The sequence below is a fragment of the Dreissena polymorpha genome, chromosome 11 (assembly GCF_020536995.1).
Source record: "Dreissena polymorpha isolate Duluth1 chromosome 11, UMN_Dpol_1.0, whole genome shotgun sequence".
NCBI classification, from domain to species: Eukaryota; Metazoa; Mollusca; class Bivalvia; order Myida; family Dreissenidae; genus Dreissena; species Dreissena polymorpha.
In genome coordinates, this window is record NC_068365.1 from 71969256 (window position 1) to 71991696 (window position 22441).

Genomic DNA, 22441 nt, shown 5'->3' on the forward strand with positions numbered 1-22441 from the left:
GCACTGCCTTCTCATTTAACCGTTTTCAATGTATTCCCCTACATGTAAGTATTAACTTTCTTGATTACTTACTGCGCATCGTTTTCTTACAGCCTTAACATCATTACTCAACTTGAGTTGTATTAGCACAGTCAACAAATAGAATGCAATGACATTAATCCCGGACCGAACATTTCCGCTTTCCCAGATACATTTCATGTTGACGCAGACCGGTTTATCCGATTGTAATTGAATTATTGGACACATGTTGTGCTGTTGCTTAGATTTGTTAACCTTATGCACCTAAGTATTCCAACTTTAGCCCCATTGGTGCAAAAAGGCATCATGTGACATTGACATTAGACGGCATCGTCCTATTAGTACCTTTTTACACCAATAGGACAATTGTGTAACCCGCGCGAGTGTACACTTTACAAAATGCGTTTTGATTATTAAGCTATTTCCCATGCGCATGTAAGGGCTAAATGTTTAATTAGTTTAGAAACGATTTTTAAATCTAAACGTCAAGAAAACGTTTCGATTCCAGTCGTTTTCAATGTGAATGTTTTGGATAATCATTGTATTGTGTCGTTTCTAAATATATAGATGAACTGTTTACAGTGGTAGAACATAAAGAGCACACGTATATTTAGAAAAGCATGTTTACAACACAACTGTTGTAGGTAATTATAAAAATGTCATGACAAAGAAAACATATATAATGGTGAATGCATCATGTTTTTGTTTCAAAAGCCGTCTAGCAACAAAGACAAAAGATGCAATTGACGCATTTTAATGTTAATGTTATCTCTGTGATGTACGAATAATAATTCTGGAAAGTTGGATAAAGTGCATGAATTGTTGCATGCTGACGATTTTTTGTAAACACGGTTTAACAACCTTTACAGACATGCACTGATGCTGTCAACTGTAAATATGTTGACCTAAGCTTTAACTTTTACCGAAAAAATCAGTTACAAGGCAGGTGATTCACAATTTGGATTTTTACGGATAAAACCTGTTTTTAAAGCACATACTGTTATTTGGAATTTCATCATACAATTACCTATGCAAATACATACAAACAACTTTTATAACAATTACAAACACAAATCATAACAAAATTTATTCTATAATAGTTCTCTTCTTAAATGTAGTACAGTCATTTTATTAAAACATTAGACAATCTTCTAAAGGCTTTAAAGAACTTCAAATTCCAGAACTTCAACATACTAAAAATTGAAATATGAACATATGGCGCTTGCTTTATTACATTTACATTATACCATAGTTTGAAATAATTAGAGGATTGGTCTATAATGGGTTCATAATTATATTTTTTTATATAGACCTCAACGAAGTATATAAGTTGGATAATTGTTATGGCATTGCAAACATCATTGATGCATTTCTCTGTAAACCACATATTGCTTTGAATACTTCAAAGTATACGATATTGTTAATAAACATTAATTATAACTACACTATATATATATGAATCTTTGTATTCAAGAATCGGAGTGGCCGCACACTGGTACATGTGAAAATGCGTTAAATCAAAAAATACAGAAACCAGGCTTATATGTGTATATAGTGTAAGGATACTTATCAAAATAAATACTCTCCTTATAGGATTGTTGGAGTTTCTTTTTTTTCGAACGTGCATCACATCCGAATTCCTGACTATTTCCTTATGCAATTGTGTTGAAAGTTATTAATACTCAGCAAGGAATTGGGGGTTGATACAGGCCTTTTTTATGTGCAATTGGTTGGGAGTTTTGAGTTCCGAAACTGAAGTGTTACATCAACCATCGCAGATAATTGTGTTTAATGTGTCCTTGAAGACAAACGATGTTCTCTCGAATTGTTACAATGCATTTGCAAATTAAATGCAATACATGAAGTACGTATTATTTGTTTTCCTGTAATTATATAACAATGAAAACACACATTTACATGGCAAAACTCCGCAAACAAAAAGACGGATATCCAAAACAAACAACAACATGTAAACGCATTGGACATTTGTAAAAACATATGACACAAATAGTATCCAAGCATTCGCGTGTGATTTAATATGACAATTAAACACAATATTTGAAAAAAATATTTTATTGCTAAATACAAATTCACAAGACTAAATTATATCCAAGACTGATTTTAAGGTTTGCTATTTATCAAACTAATTAAACATTATTGCTCCTCTATACATATGTCAATTATTTATCTTCAATGCTTCAATACTAAAATATTCGTTAATACATTGCATTGCATTACTAAATAGTAAACTCAAGTTTGCATGGTAATGATTTTGGTATAAAACAGTTGAAAATCATTATGACAATTATTAAAGTATGATTTAACAACGCCTTCATTTAGTACAATTGGTTTGTCCAAAATCTCAAACATCATACAAAACATGAAAATGATATCGTGGGACATGAGTTAAAAGGTTTCAGATAAAGTAGAAACGTGCTACGCCAAGACAAATACACAGACGAGAATGCAAAGTCCTCGTACAATCATAGCACAAACACCCAAATACAATTCTTTAAGACAATTTTATTTATCCTCACAGTTTTGACATTTCCTGAAACTAGGAAAATCAAAAACAAGTCAGGGTAACTCTTCGCATTAATTATATCTTTCGAGGAAAATGTGTTAAAATGGCTTTAAGTACATAATTATATTAATTATGTCATAAACACTTAATGAGCAGGTTATCATTAATCACAAGCACTATGCAATTTCAGTTTTAATTCAAAGAAATGATGCAAAACACACGATGATTTTTGCCTCTTGCGTCACGCCTTACGATTAACATCTAAGCGTGAATGTAAAAATCAGATACTATGGCCTTGATCAATACATTATTACATTGTAAGTAATTTCAGCGAGATTATTAAAAAATGTAAAGTCGATATTTAATATTTAAAACTTCAAGAAATTACAAGAAATTAATAAATGTTGTTTAAGACATTAAGTATTTTAATGAATATATAGGCAGTGTAAACATAATCTTTTTTCCATTGCTTTTTTAAGATAAAGCTTATATTGCCCAAGTTTGTGAAATATTTTAATCCGATATCGTATAACTCAAGTATGATAACAGCATTTGCTGATCGGATTCCATAGGTTCAGCAATAGGCCGATTGGTGTTGAGCCTTTTCACGGCCTTTTATGTTTTACACGTCAGCGTCTAGTTTAAACAGTATTTTATTATTATAATAAAAATTTGAACATGACATGTGAAATACATTCATACAATAATGAATAAGAAAACAAGTTGCTGAAAACTAATATGAATTCTTCTCCATAGATGTCCTTAGATTGTTTAAGAAGTTAGCACAGTTAACCAGTTAAGGCAATTGATAAAACGTTTAAACATTGAAGAGTGAGCGAAGTAAAGATTGTTTTTAGATATATGAAATATAGAGCATGAACAAAGTTGTGGGAAGACGAGTAACAATAACGGAAGGACACTCAATATCAAATATGGTGGGCTGTTACCCGTTTATTTAAATGAAAAGCTTTTTGACAGGACAGCACGATATATCGTTGAACCCCAAATATATTGTTTTGGTTTGCACCGGATTAAGGTATTCGCATTTAATTAGTATGTTGTTGTTGTAAGCGGGCACGGGCTATCTCCAAACAGATTGTTCCGGAGATGTGGGTGGCGATGACAATGTAGAAGGAAATGGTTTGCAATTTCAATTTCTCCACATAAACAAAGAGGACTGTCTACTAGTGATCTTCAGAATAGGTCATTATTTAGGGAACTGCATTCAAGTCGTAATCTTGCGAGTAGGATTTGACCATCTCGTGAACCAATGTTGAATAATTTAGACGACTTGTTTTTATCCTGCTAAGAGAAGCTTTTACAGAGGACAACGTGGTTGATTGTTGCAAGTCAGGCGTAAGGACATTCCACCCACGTATAGCTGTTCGGAGAAATGGACATCGATATGATTCATTTCTTGCGTGAATAAGAGGTACTGATTCGTTATTTCTGAGATCATATCGGTTTTGAGAATGGAGTAGAATGAGATTTGTGAGTTATTATGGACACAGTCTGTGTTTTATTTTGTAGAAGATAATAAGTATGTGTTTTTTTCCCTTTTTTAAAGAGTTTCCCATTTAAGATCGGTTTACAGTGAATTAATATTACTTATTTTAAAGGCACCGGTGCATATGCTTGCTGCCTCATTTTGAACAGCTTCTAAGTATGCGATTTATTCGTTGGAACAGTTACCTCGAGACGGCGTCTCCATATTCGAGCAGCGGTCTGATTAAATGAACATACATTTTTTCAAGGTTTGACCTGAGCTGTACGTGTTTCAGATATCTCATAATGCCGATACGAAGCTGCAGATATATGTGGGTCCCATCGGGCGTCTTTTGACAAAGTTAAGCCAATGTGTTTATGTTGTTGAACTGTCGTTACTGGTACATTGTTCAAACAGATTGTTGGATGTATAGGTTTGTTTCGTTTTCGGGAAAATATCATTGATTCGGTTTTAGCGGGATTAAATGAGACACGCCAGGACATAGACCAAGCATTAATTGACTCTAGATCATTGTTAAGATGTTGTGCGACTTATGTGGGCGTTTCGACGATAATGTACAGACTTGTATCGTCAGCTAATAACCGTATGTCTGAGTTAATATCGTCAATTGTGTCGTTTATATAGACATGAAAGAGCAGAGGCCCGAGAATAGAACCTTGGGGAACACCTGCTGATATATTGGACCATGGGGAAGCAGAGTTCGCATTGAGGACCCCATCGTCTGTTTGGCAGTCATACTTGTCATGCATTAAAACAACGAAACAAAAATAAAAAAAGACTATATTTATTCAAAAAGACGATGGAAATATAAAGTGGCCATATACGCTTGGCGTTGTTATCGTTACGTTTAAAAAAAATGAAATAACTTCAGATATTATTGCTTTATTGACTGTATTGTTTAAGTATAATGCAATTATATTTGCCCACATGTTAAATAATTGTATGAGATGGTTTTATATATTTGCAAAGTGATTTATAAATTATCCATATAAAACATACAACTTTTGTTGATGACCCCCTTTTTTATTTAAACACCTCATGGCTTGGCTTCAGCATCATCAACGGCATTGGCAACAACAAAACTAAATATTGTGCGTATAGTTTTTATTTCGCCTCTCATGCTTTGAATAAATGCTCCAACGTTTAGACCAAAAGTCCTCCCTTTTTGGTTCAGTATTGTGGTGTATAATTTAGGCAACTGAGTTCTTTAAAAAATGCTAACGGGTGTTAACCAGACGTTCAGAATGATTCGCCTGATGATTGAAGGAAGCGTATTGTACTATTTTGCTATACCAATAAACAAACTCGTCAATATCAACACAATCTGCAAATCATGAAAAACGATTACTTCATATTTAATGTCTCTATAGTGATATAAGTACAAATGGCGATATTTTAAAGTTGTGTAGTTTCGTAAGCAATCCGACCAAGATCAATACGAAAGATTTTATATTTAATGACTATATCGTGATATAAGTAATACAAATGAAGATATTTTAAAGTTGTGTAGTTTCGCAAGCAATCCGACCGAGATCAATACAACAGGTTTACTTTCGCGTATGAACCATAAAAGATCAACTGAAGCAACCTGGAACTACCATTCCGGCGACGACTTTCACAATGTAAACATATATATAGAACGGGTATTTCTTTAATCTGATAAAATGCCTTATATATGAGAGCATATCTAAATAACGATGAAGCGGGGTGTAAATCAAGTATGAATGTATTTGGATACATTGTGTTTTGTTAAACTCTTTGCATGGATTTATTTTAATTGCATTTAATTGTTTCCAAAAGACCTCAACCGTTACAAACGTGACTTTCTGTGGTTTCGATTTGTTATAAGGAAAGTCTTCATAATTGAATATATGGCTAATTCCTTGAGTCCCTGCAATGTGGTCTTGATTTAAACATATCACTATTCAGTATTAACCGATATGGTTTGATAGTACATGTTTACTATATGGAGATTAGTTGGTCATATACAACTGATATTGTTTGTTTGTAGACAATATCAACTTTTAAAGGCAAAATATATGTCGATTCGTAACGGCGAATCATTTTCGCATGACTATAAGGAGATCGTTAAGAAATTAATGTAACAATTTTGTATTTTCTGTTTATAACTAGCATAATATGAAGGCATCCACCATTTTACAACTGCTTTATTAAAATGCACTGCGTTTATTAATATTTTTGTTCGGAATAATACATAGACTTTTTTTGACACAATACTGTAGTTGACCAGTTTTCACTTCCAATAAGTTTTAAGATAAACCGTTTCTTTAAGTTAATTAGGCGATTGTATTTTTTTCTTTTCTCAATTTTGAAAAAAGTAATCATAACCGCAGACACATGTATTTCAATTTGCACTGGTATGAACTCTTTTGAAACCTTTATTCAGACATATGTGACGTCGTCAGCAGAAATCAGTACAAACGCGGTCGACGTTATTTTAAGCTACGCGTGATTGAAGCGCGGCGTTATAAAAATGGAAATAAAGTTATAATTATATTATGAAAAACCTATTGAAACTTGAGATATATGCATATTTTCGAAGAATGAAATGCCCCCGAGCTCTGATCGACAATGTACACTTATAATTTTTTATTTGGTTGGAAGTAACCGTTGCTTTGTTGAGCGACCTCTACTAAAAATGGCGCGTCGTAATTAGCCCATGCATTGACATTGTTCACCGTTTGTTTGCGAGTTCCTTTGGAATAAATTGTCAATCAATCCTTACAATAATTTCTTCAATTGAAGGATCGTAGTTAAAATCAGGTAAGATATTTTAATAAACTTGACAATCATTAATTTTGGTAAACAATGGTCCTATTTAGAGAACATTGAAAATGAAACTGTTAACCCGGAAGTAAAATAGTTTGCTACGAAAACTTTGTTGTTGGTTACAAAATGTAATGGCGCACTTATTTAAATTGTAAATATGTCACAAGAAAGTTCAGCAACCACGATCCCATATGAAATTTCACAGGGTCAGAATGATATTTTTTTTGAAGATTTGAATTTGGTTGACAACTTGACATTAATATTTTCAAAACAGACCATCAAGCTTTATACTTGATAATATTACAAGCCATGTATTAGAACTATTAAAATGAAAATGTGCCCTCTTCAGATTCTGATCAAGACACTAACTATGAGTCAAACTGTTCAGAAACAGAATTATCAGGATTCAGCGCTAAATGAGACAGATGGAGTGTCTGTCCCTATTGAGAATTCCTTGTTTGATTCAAACAATTAAAGGAACAAGAAAAGCAAAACAAATTCCAAATTCTAACATGTGGCTGTTATTCATTTCATAACAAACCGTGCAGCGATGTCATTAACATTCAACAAGCAATCTCTTTTAGACAATACTGCCATGAACTCACTCGTGATGAAATGGATATAGTAATAAAAGCCAACATCCAGACTTTACGAAACTCCTAAAGACACTTAATTATTATGATTATTATTAATGATGATTATTATTATTGCATTATTTTGTTATATTGCTATGAAGTTAAGTGAAAGATATTTATCTTTTCAATCTTGACAATTGTTTTAAAAACTTAAATATATCTTAGGTTGGACCAAACTACTTCAAGACTGCGAAAAAATGTGATGTCTTTGGTGTTTGCTGTGAAGGTACAGGTAGGTGTGATTATTAATTTCTAGATCAGTTACATGTCCCATATTGTTCTTAAATATGCAAAAATGTGTTGGTGTGACTGTCATTATTTTAGGTGAAATATGAAATACATATTTCTGTATCAAATAACAATTATAGTCAGTTTGCTCTTATTTTCATTTCTTGTTCTTTTGCAGGAAAACAGGTGTTTTACTTGGCGAATGAGGGTGAATCACCCGGGAAAGGCGCCAACACTGTTGTTAGCTATGTGCATTACTAGCTTCATCACTATGGCCTAGGGGAGGAAAAGGCAGTTTTCTACTTTGACAACTGCTGAACAAAATAAGAACAACTGTGTACTTTGGTATGCATTGTGGAGAGTTAGTGTTGGTAAGAACTTTTACTTATGCATACAATGTTATTGCATGAAAACTTGGTACCATTTTTGCATCTTAAAGAATAAAATTTTGGAAAAAAAATAAAATCACTCCTTATTTACATATAATTATGTTAAAATAGATTTCATATTAATTAATGCAATATTTGATATTAAAAATGTTTGAGAATGCTTTTTGTTTGGTAAACAAATAAGAAGGGCTTAGAATAGACATACTATTTGTGTTTAAGTTTTATTAGTTTTTTTACAGATTGTGAAAATGATATATTAATATTCTTTCCATTTTCAATTAGGGCTGCACACTCGAATGAGAAACTCGATGATGGTGACTGCGGCCACATCATGTTCTAGCCTGATTGGCATTTTGGATATTTATGGAAGTCAAAGTGTAGGTATATTCATCAGTAGATAATAATTTACCATCTGATAATGTTAGTATACATATTGCAATGAGCACTGGAAAAATTATTACTTCCGGTATTCATAAGAAATGTTTTTAATACATGGACTTTTTCCCATCTTTGTGAAGTGGCCTTTGGCCCTTCATTTTGTGAAAAAATGAGTTTAGAACTGTTCTAAATTGTGAAAAAATAGTTTAGTTAAATAGTTAAATTGTGAACATTTGAGTCACAAGCTTATCAAATGTTTGAAAAACTGCCATTCTCTTTGAAGGAAATAAAGCTCTGCAATATTTAACCAATTTTCATGCCTCACACTTTTCCAGACTTTGTGATGCAGAGACCATCGAAATTGTTGCTGAGACTGTATCCACCTCCTCAAGGTCTGGACTTAATGTGCTGCACATGATTGGTGATTCGGAGAAGCCTGTGCACCTATACGATTGGAAAACTTTTCTTGCCCAGTTGTTCATACCCTTGAAGAACATTTGTAAGTACCAACATTTCCTCATTGATGCTGGTAAACCAGGCTTGGTATATTGTAAAACAAGTGAAAAATCTACAGTTGAAACTCACTGTTTGTTAAACTTTAAAGAGTGCTGACCTCTTACCATCAATGTCTAGCCAGTCTTGCCCAGCCTGAATTAAAGGACCTTGACTCAGTATCGCCTGACAATGGTACCTTTATGAGGAAATAGGGCAGCTTTTTTTAATCGGACCTCAGTAGACAAGCTACCTGTCACAAGCCGAAGTAATAATAACAAAAACTGTCCGTGTAACTCAGAAGTTGCAAAAAACATGTGCCCTATCCTATCTTTGTTTGTTTTAAGGTTGAAAATTGTATGATCCTGTTTTTCAAATAGCCTTAGATTATTTGTTTTGATTACCAAGTTCTATGTTATTGTTTACCATATAAACTGTTCATTGGTGAACTTTCAGCAACAATTACTAGTGTGAAAATTTTAATATTAAATTGGCCTGTGGCATGGTATTTTCTAAATTGAAACTTATGATGTGATGCTATTAATGTGAAATGTCATGTCTTGAAACATGTTTTATAATTTTTGTCAAAACATTTAGCCATATAAATAAACCACTGTCCATGTGTGTTCATTTATTATGACAGGTGGAAATATATAAGTTTTGTTGAAGCTCATCATATCCATGATTGCGAAACCCATTTACATGTAAAATAAGAATGTTGGTTGCTATGGAAACATTATTTTGGCATTTACTTATTTGTTGATGGAATTAATTCTATTTATATGATAATGGTATTATGTTTATTTTAACTGATTTATAGAAGGTATCTTAATGCCTTAAAAATAATACTTGTTCATCTTTAATTGTTCTGAATTAGAAGTACATGTTGTTATTATTTGTGTTTATTTATGGCGGTTTTACTATGTGGGTTTCGTAAACAAATTGTAGTTAAATTGTTTGGTCAAATAATATTGTTTTTTTTCATGTTTGATATGTATGGGAAAGGATTTACTCATAAAATTAGGTGTTTTTGCTGTTCAAAACAGTAAAAATGGATATGTTATCTATTTGTTGCCATGGTTACCATCAGCAAAATGTCTGTACATTAACATTTTTACCAGCATATATGTATGGCACTATTAAATTACATATATGATGTTTACGTTGTGCAAAGTCTTAAATGGATTGAAATCAATACACTGTAAAATATGTGGATCTTTTCTAAAAAAAGGACATGTTGCACTTTAACTCAACCTATTTTCTTAGATTCTTTGTGTTACTATGTATTAAATAAACACCATGTTGAAATTAAGATCATTGACTTTAAGCAGTTTTATCATATATTTGACAAAAACGTAAATATTTAGTTTTTTTCCTGATATTTAAACAATTTTAATGAAATTTATGTATTTTATGTAAATTCGTTACCATAGCAACAGCTGTATTCAAATGATTGCTTTTGTTTGCACATAAAATGTAAAAATCATGGTCAGTGTAGCTCATGCATTGAATCTATGTGTGAATGCTATACGGTAAATACATGTATACTGTATTTACAAAAGAGTTTGTTGTCAATGTCAATTGATATAGAAAACCATTATTTAGCTAAAAGATCGTATAAAGGGTGCATGTGTTCAAAACTCAATATCTCAAAAACTATTATAGATAGAAACCTAAAATTTTGGATTTGACTTATGCTTGCATTCATCTTTTACAAAATGACAAAAAACGAAAATGTGATTTTTCCTCGTTTGTACTGATTTCTGTAGCCTATGACACATATGATTCTATATACATGTTGACAAGTTTGTTTGTGAATGTGTGTTTGAATGTCCCTAGAAATAATTGCAGACATTATGTTTATCGGATATATATATAGATAAACTGATTCCGATTTTGTGATTATAAGTTTATTTTTATTTTGTATTTCTACATTTTCAAATCAAACATTACAATGTATTGCCAGAAATGAACCATCTATTTGAATTTTCTCTAATACCCATTTTATTATCGAAATAAGTACCCATTAAAAGACGAAAAAGGAAAATATATATTAAATATGAACTAAGATTTTAAATCACCCGGTGTTTTGTATACCATAATCAGAGCGGTATGTGATTGATTTCGTGTACTGGTCACTTAATTTACACTCGGAAATCGAAAACAAATTTACACATAGGAACATTAGCTCAATCACAATAAGAAGGAGATTGAACAATTAGTGTCTCGTTTTTCGCAATAGTTCATATTAAAAAAGAACAGTCAAGCGAAATGTTTTGAACGCGGTGTTAAAACAAACATGATTTATTTATGTCTCAAACATCTTAAAGTTTGCTGAAATGGTAGTTCAAGGTTTCTCATTGGGTTTGTATTTTGAATTAGTGAAAGTAATCCTTAGCATATTCTTTCCCGCTGATCTTGGTCGGATCGCATACGAAACTGCATACCTATAAAATACCGTCCTTTGCATCACTTATACCACGATGTAAACATTAAAGGGATCTTTTCACGCTTTGGTAAATTGACAAAATTGACAAAAGTTGTTTCAGATTCGCAAATTTTCGTTTGGGTTATGATATTTGTGAGGAAACAGTAATACTGAACATTTACCATACTCTAATATAGCCATTATATGCATCTTTTGACGATTTTAAAACCTAAAAATTATAAAGCGTTGCAACGCGAAACGATTGAATAATTTGGAGAGTTCTGTTTTTGTCGTTAAATTTTGTGAAACTACGAAGATTGCTTATATAACGTATAAAATACGTTTAGCATGTGTTCTCGGCGGAATAGCTCAGTAGGTAAAAGCGTTTTTACTTCAGGACTCTGGCAGGACTCCAGGAGTCACTGGTTCGAAACCTGCTCCGGGCAATGTTCTTTTCCTTTTTTTAATTTTATTCTTGATTTTTTACTGGAGCTTTTACGATCCAATGTTAACATTTATCAATATAAAGCATTTAATGAATAAGTTAAACAAATGCCAAAATCTGTGAAAAGGCCCCTTTAAAAAGGGGAATACGCTTCTTTATAATTATATTCATTTTCATAAAATGTTCTTTGATGACTGTGTAAGTCTAGACATTTAAATGTATTGAAATAACTTTGAAGTAGAACACATATAGAGAATACTAGGTTAGCGTTGAATACAGAGAAGTTTATGTTGCGAGGCTTAGAACGCCGGAAGCGCGAGCCTTGGCGAGCGCTTTCGGTGTTCGAGCCGAGCAACATAAACTTCTCTGTATTCAACGCTAATCCTAGTATTATATTTATCCCATTTGATTTTTTCAACGTGACATTTAACATAAATAGATCTAATAACCTTCACAATAATTTTAATTCAGTCATAAAAGCGCTTAACATCTAACAAATGTAACCATGCGTAGTGATATACATGTATTTGTTCTGGTACGCAAAATAGTCTTTAAAAAATTCACACACAAACCGTAAAACAAGTAAAAATATCACCATGTGCCTACATTCAATTTTACGTAGTATGCGAATTTAAACACATTACGACCGCGAAAAGAAGATTTTACTTTACTATAATTCATTTTATTTTCGAAAGAAAATGATCAAAATCCAATATGGCGGCGATTGCTCCTGACAAAATGCTGTCGATGTCAACATACATGTTCACCATCGACGACCTAGTTCTGGCTACCATAACTTTAAATGTCGCTTTTTATGATTTTTGATTGGCGCGACTTTGTACAGGTCTGTCAATGCTAAATAAACTGTACGCTGAAGTTTCTTTAGCTATCGAAGACCTTGACAATTTTGACGAGTAAACAGACAATCGCAGCGACTGACACTTTATTTGACAAAATATACAGGGCAATACGTTTTCCGACTTCGAACGACGAATTTAAGGACACGCAGAACGTGTTTTTATAGAATGTTGTGGGTATGCCGTGTGTGATCCGATGCATCAATGGCGCCCATGTTAAAATCATTTCCCCGAGAACAGGGAACGACAAAAGTACAAACAAAAATCAAAACACGTAAGAACTAGTATCTTACCTTTAATTATCCTTTAAAATCCATCTAATAATCCATTTAACTCAATAATTGACGATTTTGCATCTAGGGTCTTTAATAATTATTTTAGCATAGTTAAATAAAGACCCTTATGCCATTCTATCACTTTATTCAAATGAGTTTATGAACGCGATAAACTTTCTTCTTCGTCACACGCTACGTCATGTACTCTACATTACTGCTGTTTCAATGAACCGGAGCAGTTTATCTAATAATAGCCGTTGGTAAACTCGGTTGCATTTGCAGATTTCTGCATACAAACATAATTATGTTTAAACTTGCACAATGTTTTATTTATCTATGGTAAGTGGCCTTATTGTACGAGAAAATAATTTAATATATAAATACACAAAGAATGGAAAACATTCCAGTACACAACAGATTAATGAGTAGAAAATACCCGTGTACAAAATGGGACGTTCCCAATTCCAGTGTAGTGCTATTTTTACCATCTTATACTTTACACAGCTCTATGCCTAACGTGAAATAGGAAAGCAAACATAGCAGATTATTAATGAACTGTGCGATATGTGTATGGCTTGTTGTACATTTTTAATATTTAAGTTAAATGTCAAAAGTATATGCTTTGGTTATAAACAATGCACATTACACGAAATAAGGAAAATGTGATCAATTGACAATTCAGATATGTCGACATACAGTACATGTAGAAAACATGGGAAATAAGTCGCGTTTATAATAAATCGTCAAAAAAATGGGGAAAATGACGCAATAAGTATGTCATTTTATGACGCCATCAATCAGCTGATTCATTATACGGATGGCGAAAAATTATATCATATGACTAGATTAAAAGGTTGAAAGTCGTATAATTTTGAAGCTTAAGTTTTGTCGACTTTGTTTCTTATGAAAAATCATTCAGTGGTAAAGTAAATATAAATAAAAAAATACAAAACAAAAATCGTGTAATTTTATATTTTATTTCAACATTTCTTTTGGTGAATATGTCATATATATATATTTTTCTGCAAAATATGCACATTTTCTTTTAATGGGTGACCTTATAATTCGATCAATAAACCAAATAAAACAATATCGACCTAATTTTAGCGTATATCGCATGACGTCATTTAAAAAGTAGTCCGTGCACGCGAAAGGTATATTCCACAGTGTTGAATACAAGCAAGTATATTCCACAACGTGTTATACCGTCAATGTCGCGATGAAAATGGGATTTAATACTAATTCGTCGAAGTAATACCATCTTCCGAGGAGAAATCGTGAAACAGATTTTTGTTCTTGGCACACAGATTGCAATATAAAGTAAATAATACGGCAATTTGTCATCATTAGAACCCTGCACTTTAAGTTTTAGCTTAAGTTCATGAAATAATAAAACACTCGTCTTGAAACCTAATGGACGTCAGACATAGCGATAATAAGTTGTTTAGTAAAACGGTTTTGTCTCGGATTGTTTTGCATCACATGTAATGCATTATACATAATAAGCTGAGAATGAAATACATTTTAGAGCGTATGTGTAAGGACCTATTGTTCTTAAAGGTGTTCATGAGACAAGCTGTTTGATAATTCACAATAAAATCATGTGGCTTGAGACGAGTGGTTATTAGTTCATCTGCGCACAAAGTGCTCATGCAGAGATTTTAGGAAACCAGATCATTCGTTGGCCGTCAGTCGTTCCGTTTGTGTTGTCTTAACATTTTATCCAAACGATTTATTATTTGAACCCATAGACAGATTGTATTGAACATTCACAGGACTGATAATTAGGTGACAATCTTTAAAGTTGTTTAAACCGTTCCGGTCTGATGTATATGTAGATTAAAGATAGAGGCTAAATGTAAAAAAATAGCTATGGAATCGTCACACATGTTTTCTAAAATCACATCGGACATGGGCTTCAGCTTTGATATACAACATTGTTCTCTACTATGTCTTTTTAAATCATGACTCTGGTCATGCATGAAAACGCCTGATGGGTCACGTGATCATATAAACCCACCTAGAGCAATAGACTAAATGTCAGTGCTATATTTGGCTAATACGATTTTATGGTTATCCTCTACCAAGTTTGCTCAAAGATTTATGATGCAATCATGTTTGGACTAGCCGTAATGGTCAGTTGTTTACCTTATTTGTATATAGGGATATTTAAAGGTAAAATCTTCACTGTAAACCCCCGGTCGTAGGTTCGGTATCTGGCGTGTAATACATTTGATATTGTAGTGTAACAAGTTTGTATTTAGACCCATGAGAGAACATGTTTTCATTAAATGTGTACAATAAACACGTAAACAAATATTCTGCTCTGAAGCCGAAAGGCCAGAAGTTTGGTATTTGTAATGTTACGTTCTGTCGTAGTCCAGAAACTGTTGTTTTTTAACACATTTTTTTATATTTATTTTACCCGGGGGTCAAAATTGCCGACTGCATGTGAAGCCCCTTTGAAACCGCAAGGCAAAGTGGTTTTGATTAAGTACGCATATCCTAATCTGGTCCACTTCACAATTCGTTTAAATAATGCCTATGCGGTTAAAATGATGAAATACTCACTTCTCTTCCTCTATACATATGTTTGGTATTTGCTTCATAACATAATATGATGGTTACTCGCTAAGTTTGTTTAACTTATATCCCTGTTGTTAACAGTTTTCTAGATCCCTGATATGGTTGTTATTTTACAAGAACAATTATTATCAGAGAGAATGCTTCTGGGTAACCATATGTAATTTGTCCTCCATCATCATTAAACTTGCTCAGAGCAAGTGTTCTGGTGATATTTCGGTTGATTTATATAGCGATTACGGAAACATTACAAAAGCGGCATTGAACAATAAAGTTCCTTCGAGTCTTTGATCGGAAACATCGGCCTTTGAATCTCTTGACCATTGATAGGTTATCCGTTTTTTTGGAAATGTGTACCGTCTGTGTTTTCATATGGATAACATAAACTAGTTAACTGTTAACACTATCATATGTTGTCTAATCTCCATGATACTTCCCAAAAGCTTTATAGATAGCATGTGACCATTCTCCAAAATGGTTTCATTAAGATACCATTAGCTGTTAAAAGCAGTTTACTTTCCCGAATTCTCAGGAAAACGACATAGTGCCTTCGACCCTCATGACCCCCAATATAATCCTCCTTTAAGCTTCATACATGATGTACGTATTATATACATGTAGTTACCAAAACATTCTTTTAATTCGGAGATGCTGATGATCGGACATATATGACTATACTGTCAATTATTAGGGATTTGTAAATGACATTAAACACACTTGTTTCGACAATTTAAAGAACCTTATTGAATCACGCTTCATCGTTGGTAAACATATCACTTTGATAAAATAAAATTCGTGTGTGCTCTTTTATTGAAGGTGTAACCATTTGTTTAAACCATTTGTCTGTACCTCTGTACTTCATTTCCACGCTAAACGTACCTTTTCTGAAATAAATTTAGATTAATTAATAAGAAATGTGATAACATATAAAATATAGTTATATTATGTGCAGTCCACATACAAATCTCTTAGGTAATGTATTCTCTATAGCAGAATACAGATGTGAAATATACATATTGTACAGATTTAGAATTTAATTATTGACCAGACGCAGTTTCAAATTTTAAACTACATTGTTAACGCGTGATTAAGATAAGTAATTGTTTTTTTGTTTTTATTGTGTTCAGAATGACTTTCGCAAAGCGTTTCATTTTCTTTTGACTTTTGTCTAGAAATATTTGTTTTCAGTTACATTAAGTTAGATATTGCAAATGAAACCGTTTTATTTATGTCTCAAACATCTTAAAGTTTGCTGAAATGGTAGTTCAAGGTTTCTCATTGGGTTTGTATTTTGAATTAGTGAAAGTAATCCTTAGCATATTCTTTCCCGCTGATCTTGGTCGGATCGCATACGAAACTGCATACCTATAAAATACCGTCCTTTGCATCACTTATACCACGATGTAAACATTAAAGGGATCTTTTCACGCTTTGGTAAATTGACAAAATTGACAAAAGTTGTTTCAGATTCGCAAATTTTCGTTTGGGTTATGATATTTGTGAGGAAACAGTAATACTGAACATTTACCATACTCTAATATAGCCATTATATGCATCTTTTGACGATTTTAAAACCTAAAAATTATAAAGCGTTGCAACGCGAAACGATTGAATAATTTGGAGAGTTCTGTTTTTGTCGTTAAATTTTGTGAAACTACGAAGATTGCTTATATAACGTATAAAATACGTTTAGCATGTGTTCTCGGCGGAATAGCTCAGTAGGTAAAAGCGTTTTTACTTCAGGACTCTGGCAGGACTCCAGGAGTCACTGGTTCGAAACCTGCTCCGGGCAATGTTCTTTTCCTTTTTTTAATTTTATTCTTGATTTTTTACTGGAGCTTTTACGATCCAATGTTAACATTTATCAATATAAAGCATTTAATGAATAAGTTAAACAAATGCCAAAATCTGTGAAAAGGCCCCTTTAAAAAGGGGAATACGCTTCTTTATAATTATATTCATTTTCATAAAATGTTCTTTGATGACTGTGTAAGTCTAGACATTTAAATGTATTGAAATAACTTTGAAGTAGAACACATATAGAGAATACTAGGTTAGCGTTGAATACAGAGAAGTTTATGTTGCGAGGCTTAGAACGCCGGAAGCGCGAGCCTTGGCGAGCGCTTTCGGTGTTCGAGCCGAGCAACATAAACTTCTCTGTATTCAACGCTAATCCTAGTATTATATTTATCCCATTTGATTTTTTCAACGTGACATTTAACATAAATAGATCTAATAACCTTCACAATAATTTTAATTCAGTCATAAAAGCGCTTAACATCTAACAAATGTAACCATGCGTAGTGATATACATGTATTTGTTCTGGTACGCAAAATAGTCTTTAAAAAATTCACACACAAACCGTAAAACAAGTAAAAATATCACCATGTGCCTACATTCAATTTTACGTAGTATGCGAATTTAAACACATTACGACCGCGAAAAGAAGATTTTACTTTACTATAATTCATTTTATTTTCGAAAGAAAATGATCAAAATCCAATATGGCGGCGATTGCTCCTGACAAAATGCTGTCGATGTCAACATACATGTTCACCATCGACGACCTAGTTCTGGCTACCATAACTTTAAATGTCGCTTTTTATGATTTTTGATTGGCGCGACTTTGTACAGGTCTGTCAATGCTAAATAAACTGTACGCTGAAGTTTCTTTAGCTATCGAAGACCTTGACAATTTTGACGAGTAAACAGACAATCGCAGCGACTGACACTTTATTTGACAAAATATACAGGGCAATACGTTTTCCGACTTCGAACGACGAATTTAAGGACACGCAGAACGTGTTTTTATAGAATGTTGTGGGTATGCCGTGTGTGATCCGATGCATCAATGGCGCCCATGTTAAAATCATTTCCCCGAGAACAGGGAACGACAAAAGTACAAACAAAAATCAAAACACGTAAGAACTAGTATCTTACCTTTAATTATCCTTTAAAATCCATCTAATAATCCATTTAACTCAATAATTGACGATTTTGCATCTAGGGTCTTTAATAATTATTTTAGCATAGTTAAATAAAGACCCTTATGCCATTCTATCACTTTATTCAAATGAGTTTATGAACGCGATAAACTTTCTTCTTCGTCACACGCTACGTCATGTACTCTACATTACTGCTGTTTCAATGAACCGGAGCAGTTTATCTAATAATAGCCGTTGGTAAACTCGGTTGCATTTGCAGATTTCTGCATACAAACATAATTATGTTTAAACTTGCACAATGTTTTATTTATCTATGGTAAGTGGCCTTATTGTACGAGAAAATAATTTAATATATAAATACACAAAGAATGGAAAACATTCCAGTACACAACAGATTAATGAGTAGAAAATACCCGTGTACAAAATGGGACGTTCCCAATTCCAGTGTAGTGCTATTTTTACCATCTTATACTTTACACAGCTCTATGCCTAACGTGAAATAGGAAAGCAAACATAGCAGATTATTAATGAACTGTGCGATATGTGTATGGCTTGTTGTACATTTTTAATATTTAAGTTAAATGTCAAAAGTATATGCTTTGGTTATAAACAATGCACATTACACGAAATAAGGAAAATGTGATCAATTGACAATTCAGATATGTCGACATACAGTACATGTAGAAAACATGGGAAATAAGTCGCGTTTATAATAAATCGTCAAAAAAATGGGGAAAATGACGCAATAAGTATGTCATTTTATGACGCCATCAATCAGCTGATTCATTATACGGATGGCGAAAAATTATATCATATGACTAGATTAAAAGGTTGAAAGTCGTATAATTTTGAAGCTTAAGTTTTGTCGACTTTGTTTCTTATGAAAAATCATTCAGTGGTAAAGTAAATATAAATAAAAAAATACAAAACAAAAATCGTGTAATTTTATATTTTATTTCAACATTTCTTTTGGTGAATATGTCATATATATATATTTTTCTGCAAAATATGCACATTTTCTTTTAATGGGTGACCTTATAATTCGATCAATAAACCAAATAAAACAATATCGACCTAATTTTAGCGTATATCGCATGACGTCATTTAAAAAGTAGTCCGTGCACGCGAAAGGTATATTCCACAGTGTTGAATACAAGCAAGTATATTCCACAACGTGTTATACCGTCAATGTCGCGATGAAAATGGGATTTAATACTAATTCGTCGAAGTAATACCATCTTCCGAGGAGAAATCGTGAAACAGATTTTTGTTCTTGGCACACAGATTGCAATATAAAGTAAATAATACGGCAATTTGTCATCATTAGAACCCTGCACTTTAAGTTTTAGCTTAAGTTCATGAAATAATAAAACACTCGTCTTGAAACCTAATGGACGTCAGACATAGCGATAATAAGTTGTTTAGTAAAACGGTTTTGTCTCGGATTGTTTTGCATCACATGTAATGCATTATACATAATAAGCTGAGAATGAAATACATTTTAGAGCGTATGTGTAAGGACCTATTGTTCTTAAAGGTGTTCATGAGACAAGCTGTTTGATAATTCACAATAAAATCATGTGGCTTGAGACGAGTGGTTATTAGTTCATCTGCGCACAAAGTGCTCATGCAGAGATTTTAGGAAACCAGATCATTCGTTGGCCGTCAGTCGTTCCGTTTGTGTTGTCTTAACATTTTATCCAAACGATTTATTATTTGAACCCATAGACAGATTGTATTGAAAATTCACAGGACTGATAATTAGGTGACAATCTTTAAAGTTGTTTAAACCGTTCCGGTCTGATGTATATGTAGATTAAAGATAGAGGCTAAATGTAAAAAATAGCTATGGAATCGTCACACATGTTTTCTAAAATCACATCGGACATGGGCTTCAGCTTTGATATACAACATTGTTCTCTACTATGTCTTTTTAAATCATGACTCTGGTCATGCATGAAAACGCCTGATGGGTCACGTGATCATATAAACCCACCTAGAGCAATAGACTAAATGTCAGTGCTATATTTGGCTAATACGATTTTATGGTTATCCTCTACCAAGTTTGCTCAAAGATTTATGATGCAATCATGTTTGGACTAGCCGTAATGGTCAGTTGTTTACCTTATTTGTATATAGGGATATTTAAAGGTAAAATCTTCACTGTAAACCCCCGGTCGTAGGTTCGGTATCTGGCGTGTAATACATTTGATATTGTAGTGTAACAAGTTTGTATTTAGACCCATGAGAGAACATGTTTTCATTAAATGTGTACAATAAACACGTAAACAAATATTCTGCTCTGAAGCCGAAAGGCCAGAAGTTTGGTATTTGTAATGTTACGTTCTGTCGTAGTCCAGAAACTGTTGTTTTTTAACACATTTTTTTATATTTATTTTACCCGGGGGTCAAAATTGCCGACTGCATGTGAAGCCCCTTTGAAACCGCAAGGCAAAGTGGTTTTGATTAAGTACGCATATCCTAATCTGGTCCACTTCACAATTCGTTTAAATAATGCCTATGCGGTTAAAATGATGAAATACTCACTTCTCTTCCTCTATACATATGTTTGGTATTTGCTTCATAACATAATATGATGGTTACTCGCTAAGTTTGTTTAACTTATATCCCTGTTGTTAACAGTTTTCTAGATCCCTGATATGGTTGTTATTTTACAAGAACAATTATTATCAGAGAGAATGCTTCTGGGTAACCATATGTAATTTGTCCTCCATCATCATTAAACTTGCTCAGAGCAAGTGTTCTGGTGATATTTCGGTTGATTTATATAGCGATTACGGAAACATTACAAAAGCGGCACTGAACAATAAAGTTCCTTCGAGTCTTTGATCGGAAACATCGGCCTTTGAATCTCTTGACCATTGATAGGTTATCCGTTTTTTTGGAAATGTGTACCGTCTGTGTTTTCATATGGATAACATAAACTAGTTAACTGTTAACACTATCATATGTTGTCTAATCTCCATGATACTTCCCAAAAGCTTTATAGATAGCATGTGACCATTCTCCAAAATGGTTTCATTAAGATACCATTAGCTGTTAAAAGCAGTTTACTTTCCCGAATTCTCAGGAAAACGACATAGTGCCTTCGACCCTCATGACCCCCAATATAATCCTCCTTTAAGCTTCATACATGATGTACGTATTATATACATGTAGTTACCAAAACATTCTTTTAATTCGGAGATGCTGATGATCGGACATATATGACTATACTGTCAATTATTAGGGATTTGTAAATGACATTAAACACACTTGTTTCGACAATTTAAAGAACCTTATTGAATCACGCTTCATCGTTGGTAAACATATCACTTTGATAAAATAAAATTCGTGTGTGCTCTTTTATTGAAGGTGTAACCATTTGTTTAAACCATTTGTCTGTACCTCTGTACTTCATTTCCACGCTAAACGTACCTTTTCTGAAATAAATTTAGATTAATTAATAAGAAATGTGATAACATATAAAATATAGTTATATTATGTGCAGTCCACATACAAATCTCTTAGGTAATGTATTCTCTATAGCAGAATACAGATGTGAAATATACATATTGTACAGATTTAGAATTTAATTATTGACCAGACGCAGTTTCAAATTTTAAACTACATTGTTAACGCGTGATTAAGATAAGTAATTGTTTTTTTGTTTTTATTGTGTTCAGAATGACTTTCGCAAAGCGTTTCATTTTCTTTTGACTTTTGTCTAGAAATATTTGTTTTCAGTTACATTAAGTTAGATATTGCAAATGAAACCGTTCCTTAACCAACTAAATGTTTAAATGCAATTGTGGAAGTGTCTTGTGATCAAACATAAACTATTTTCGAAGCGTCATCAGCGGTCACGACCAGCCTATACGTGTAAATATTCTTCAATTGAGCAACTTATTTAAAAAAGAAACTTAGGACAATCGTTTTCAGGGCA

At 32.8% G+C, this 22441-nt stretch overlaps 1 long non-coding RNA gene across 1 annotated transcript; it reads left to right on the forward strand.

The window, feature by feature from the left end:
- Positions 1 to 6697: 6697 nt before the first annotated feature.
- On the forward strand, positions 6698 to 8450 carry LOC127851738 (uncharacterized). The gene is made up of 4 exons (XR_008035912.1): positions 6698 to 6833; positions 7640 to 7706; positions 7881 to 8073; positions 8374 to 8450. It is a non-coding gene; the product is annotated as an uncharacterized LOC127851738 (long non-coding RNA).
- Positions 8451 to 22441: the final 13991 nt, after the last annotated feature.